Source organism: Cupressus sempervirens, chromosome 3 (genome assembly GCF_028749045.1).
Source record: "Cupressus sempervirens isolate cs-2001-9-10 chromosome 3, ASM2874904v1, whole genome shotgun sequence".
Lineage (NCBI taxonomy): Eukaryota > Viridiplantae > Streptophyta > Pinopsida > Cupressales > Cupressaceae > Cupressus > Cupressus sempervirens.
In genome coordinates this window covers 808,878,197-808,884,349 of record NC_143120.1, presented here as the reverse complement: position 1 = coordinate 808,884,349, position 6,153 = coordinate 808,878,197, and positions in this window count along the sequence as shown.

Sequence of the window (6,153 nt, the reverse complement as noted above, 5' to 3'; positions counted from 1 at the left end):
AGATAAAAGGGGTTTCATTTGTTGTTATTAGGTTCAGATTATATATTTAATTACACTAGTACCATAGATCAAAACCTCAAGGTTAACCCACCTAGGTCTTGCAAAGCCTGAAGTGAAGAAGGAGTTATGCCTTATAGTTGGCCCAAGATTGTAGTTGGGTGCATCCATCATAGGAATTTTCTACCCTTAGATGCATTGGTTTGGTTTCTTGGTTAATTTTAAAACTATCAAATCAGGAGCCAACAAGATGGTGACTTTGCTAGGGACTTGTATTTAATGTAATTGGTAGACAAACCTTGAGAATTTAAAAGAAGAGATTCAATATAGCAAGATAAGTGCATAAAAATTTGTACCAGTAAGTTGTCTAATGTGTTTCCCAATCTTTTTATTCAAAATATCATGCACCCCAGTTAAGTTTTATTCATGGACAATAGTATGTTGTAAAATTGGATGTAAATTGTATTTTATAACTGCTATGAGTCTATCTTTAATTAGTTCATTTTTTACATTTTCTATTGAGAAAAGTTCAGAGTGAAGAATTGAATTATGAAGTGTATTCTCTTTTCAAAATGTTAAGAGATCTACACATTTTTCCATATTGAAAGTCTGGTTCAGAATTTACAAGTGGTAAATTGTTTCAAATCTTTTCTCACTAAGTGTGAGTGGAAACTCTAGAATAAATCTCTATGCCAATGCATGTTTTATTTTAATATCAGAGGCTTTTAGTGTTTATGGATAGATCTAGTTTGTTTGGAAGGAGAAAGTATAAGTTCTTGATTAATGGTTTATGTGGTTGTTTGTATCTACTGAAGTAATCAATTTGAAAAGGTGAATCACTGCTATGATTTCATTTTCCTCTTCAAGGAGGTGGTGACTCTACAAAGTTTCTATCTAGGGTGTGAAGGTTTTCATGTTTACACCTATGCCAATTAGTAGATTAGAGATTTAGTGCAACAACACATAAAGGTATTTACAATTTTCATGTATCTGTCTTTCATGAAAGTTGAATGAAGAAAATGGTTGCCTCCATCTAGTGGTTTCAACACTAAGAAAATAGAGGTAGGTACTTGATAGTTAATAAGATGGATTTAGAGTCTAGGTCTGGAAGTGATGTGCCAACTCTTGTAAGTGTTTGTGCAAATATTGCTAAGCTAAAAAGAAAGAGTCATGATAAGACTATCATAATGATAAGAAATACAATTGGTGATATTAAGAGTCTTAGTGGATTTCAAATTTACATGAAGTTTAAATCAGAGTAATGAATCTTGATGAGTTTTTTAGTCTTGAGGAGTCTTCATGGTCAATGGTACTTTTAGAAGTTTTTATGCCACATTCAATTGATTGGTCAACAAAGTCAAGGTTAGAAAAGATTATTGAAATTCAAGATTTTGTCATGGAGATTGAAAGTGCTTTGAATGCTAATGAATCTAATGATAATAAATGCAATGAATTCATTGAAAATGATATTGAAAATGAAGAGTCTCAATTTTATAAATTTGAGGATAGTAATCAGCAATTTGATGACATGCATAATGTGGATTCATCTTGTTATGATGATGATTGTGAAGAACAGGAAAAATGTAACAGCAGTAAGAGTTTTTCTAATAGTGATGAATGTGAATATGCTACGATACTAGTTGTTGAGGTATTGTCTAAAGAGGAAGGTGTATGTGATAATTAGAATTCTATTTTTTCAAAATATTCTACTAATAAGTCTATTGTTGTAAATGTGCCAAGCCATTCAGATAATAATCACAGCCAAGGAGAAGAAACTAGGGATGAAGTCTTGTTAAGTGTTGATGAGATTTCAAATTTGTTGGCTCATGATTTTGAAAGGTATGAAAATCTATCTGGGGATGCTTCTACTTTTCCACATTGTACATTTTCATATGGTGAATTCATTTCCCCTAAATTTGATGTTGAAGAAGATATAGTTTTAGAATATGCTATGTCAAGTTTCAGAGATATATGTGATGATAGTTCATACATTAATACACATGATGACTTCTATGCTAAAAAGAAAGATGTAGAGATAAGGTCTATTGCTAGTTTTTTTTCTTCTTTTTTTCATGAAACTAAGATAGATTTTGATTGCCCATATAATGAGGAAAGAAATAGTAATGAAGTAGTTCATTCTAATGAGTTATTTGAAGAAAACATTGATATGGATTAGCTTATTGTGAACATGCAATTTCATGATGATTCTTGTGATTTGGTATCTAATTAGTTGTTTAAGTGTGAAGAGGTTGCAGTGAATGTTCAGTTTGATTTATGGAGTACTAATATTGCAAATGAGGAGAAATTAGATTTTACATACTCTTCACATCCGAAGGCACAAGGTGAGTTACAATTTGATTCATGTAACTTGTTGAATGGAGTAGAGTACCAATCTTTTGTGTTTTCGATTGAAGGTAACCATGATTTAGTTAGTAATGATCAATTTTAGTTTAATATCAGTAGTTATGATCTCGCTAATTCATATTTTCATGGTGAGCAAGATTAAGAAAGTAACGCTGATTTTTATATGCACTATGAGAATGATTTTGTTTCACCTAATTTTTTGATGAGAAGATCTAATGTATGTGGTGAAACTAATGTAAAACATAATTTAAGTTTACCTCAAGAAAATGTCAATGAGAATAAAGTGTATGCCAGAGGTAAGGATTTTTGAAAACTTTATGGTGGCCCGAGGCCATCATTTGTACATAGTAGGAGTAGTTTCTCTGTTTTCAATAAAGCTGATTGAGAGAAGTTAGGTGTGTGGTCTGGTTCATCCAAATATCTAAATCCTTGCCATGCCCACAAGGGACATGCATCCCCAGATAGAGCCACTGATGGCACTCAAAATTGCATTCCTATTTTGAGTGTCTATTCCAAATTTTGAATCACTTTGATTTCCCTATGAATGTCTTTCATGCATATGTAACTAGTTATCATTTCAAGGCTTAGCTGGTGTTTCAGTTGTTTAAAACCCTTTATTTGACATATGCACATGTTTTTTATTGATAAAATGACATTCCAAGCCATTTCGTGAAGTTCTGTTTTGAGTAATTTCTAAATTTGCATTTTTGCCCAAGTGCCAAATAGTAATAGGAAGCCCAGTTTGCCTTTAAATATCTTCAACCTAGAAATGTTTTATGACCTGCCACTTTGAGGATATTTAATATGTATATCAAAGAACCTATCTTCCAAGTTTCAAGTCATTTTAAATCTGTTTGATTATGTTTTGAACCCCTCAAAGTTGGTAGTTTATTGTTTTCATGCATTTGCAAATTGTGTAAAATTTTGGAAAGCCCTGTTTGACCTATCATAAATTTTGACCAGTTGACTTGAATAAAAAAATTCTTTTTGAATCATAATCTAGGTGTTAGAGACTTTCTATGTTCCTAATTTGAGATTATTAAAAATCCATTTGATTAGTTTTCAAACATGATTCTGTTTTTAATTTACAAAGTTTCACTAGTGTCAAGAAAGACAGATTGGTCGGTACCCCTATTCATGATATCATAAGTCCAAATTTGAGGTAGGTAAGATATAATGAATTTTACCACTAAATTTTATTCCAAAATAATCCAAGTATGCCAATTTTCAAATCTTGATGAATCCATCTGCGCACTTTTCAAGGTCAATTCAATTTGCAAAAAATGCCTTTCAGCCATTGTTTTCAGTCTAAAAATTCTGAGTAGCTCACTTTGACCACTTGCAAAAATTGATCCATTATTTTTTATGAGCCTAAATCATATAATCACACTCTCCTCATGATAGTGAACCAACACCCCAGTTTTTATTTTCCCAAGTGACCATTTGCCTAGTTTTCAAAGCCAAAACCAAACATGATTTATTGTTTTCTAACGTGTTTTCTTGCAAGCAGTGCTAAGAAGGAAAATTTGATAGTCAATATCTTTTGACCAAGAAATTTTCATGAGAAAAAATTTGACAAGGTAAAAGTGTGTGGAATAGAGAATCAGTGTGTCTAATTTCAGAGTCTGGTTAGATGTTCAGTTTAGTTTTTAAAGGTAGCCGACAGGCCCTGTTAGCAAAAAGTTGCAATTTGCAGATAAGTGTTTTTATGAGTTTTAATGATGTTTTAGTGATTGATTTTGATTCAAATCAGTGCTAGATAATCAATGGGCCAGTTTGAAGGTTTAGTTGTTCGAAAACAATTTTTTTTTTTAGTCAGGCCCACTTTGGGACTTGGTTGATTCCATCAAGTTGGTAGAACATTGAGTTTAAAGATGTTTTTTTTTCAAATGGAGATTATAATTGTTGCAACAATTATAAATTTTCAATAAGCACATTTAGTCATTTTGAATCAACCAAGCATTTTGGTACACATACACTTAAGGTGTGGAGTTTAATGCTAGCTAGCTAAATTTGAATTGAAATTTGGGAGCCTTTTGAACATAGGGAACATATTTGAGAGAAAAGATTTAATTTGTTGCAAATATGGATAAATATAAATGCCTTTGCAAAGCTAGATAAGTTGTTGTGATTATCACCTTACATAGTTGAAAAGAGGGCACTGATCACAATTGAATCCCTATTACTTTTTGAATGGCATTTTGTAGTGACAAGTACAAATGTTGAGACATGTATTTACACACAATATCCCAAAACATGTGTAAATTGGAAGCAAAGTACCCATCAAGCATTGATACCACCCTTTCTTTTTATCAGCACTATAAAATAGGCTATGGTTGTATTCAGATCCTCTGCACAGATGACTTATATTGCCCATGAATCTCAAGAGACATAACATTGAGAGTGTCTTTGGCATGCTTGATTTTGATGGAAAATGGCTATCCTTATAGAGGATTCATCTTCTCAATCAACATAATACATGGTTCAATGTCAATACAAAAAGGCTATGGACTTGGACAAGAAGTTGAGGGATGTGGTTCATGCAAAGACTCCTTCTGATCCTAATATTTGGAGTCAAATGTGGTAGAACTATGAAGCTATAATACTTGAAGATCATGATTTCACTGAAGCAAAGGACATTGAGCATGGACTATGGTACTATGGCACTATGGTGATAATAATACAACTCTAGGAGGTAGAAGTGTTGTGAAGAGAGAACAAGGTAATAAAATTTGATCTATCCTCAAAAGTTTTCTTTCCAAGGCAACTGGATTCTACCATGAATTAAATTTAAATATCGAAGTGAAATATGGATTTCTAGTTGATCCCTTTTCTCAAAAAAGAGAAGATTATTTAGCTTCTCCAAATGATAAAACTAAATCTACTGATTTGAGGAAAGCTCAGGTTTCTTGCACTTTTTGTCTGATATACTTAGGAGATCTTGCTTGATATAAGGAATTTCATAGAGAGGGTGATCCTTCGGGTTAGGATTTCAAAGTTGCAGCAAGCTATTACATACAGGCTACTTCACTATGGACAACAAGTGGGAATCCACATCATCATATTGCTATCTTGGTAACCAATTGGAGAAGGCCATAGAAAGGGATTAAAAGAAGCTCCAAGTCAAGAAGAAGAGGAAGTCGTTGCCTTCTTACAGATAAAATAGAGTATACATTACTGATGGCTTGCATGGTCATTCAAGAAAAAAAGGCATGTGAAAACAAAGCCCCATGCATATGTAGGAATGAGCCAAGTTTTTAGGAGGAACCCACACATTGGAGAAAGAAGGAGACACCAACACTTAAAAGGAATTCACACCAAAACAGGGGAGATGTCTCCTATGAGAAAGCCGCTAAGGGAGAAAAAAAAGGTGTTGAAAGATGAGAGGAATGCATAAAGACAAGAAGGCATTGTGTAAGGGAAGAGGCTCCACGTTTGAAAGATGAGGCAACTTTTGAGTCTAAAGTAGTAGATGAGCACCCCATGTGAAAAGAAAGAGGCCCAAAACCAAGTAGGAAGAAGCATCCTACCCCAAATAGAGGTATGCAGTTTTATGGAAGAAAATAGTTATAAAGCCATTATCCCAAATTTACTAGGTAGAGAGTCTTTCAACTCCTTAAAAACTCCAGCATGCAACATATGTATTGTCTTAACAACAAAAGCCTTTTAAAGGCTAGCCACATGTGAAGGGGCCTGCTGGGGCCAAAGTTAAAGTTTTTTGAGTCACAAAGTGTTAAGACCAATGTGTATGATCGAAAGCAAATTGCAAAGGCCCTATAATGATTTTAATGT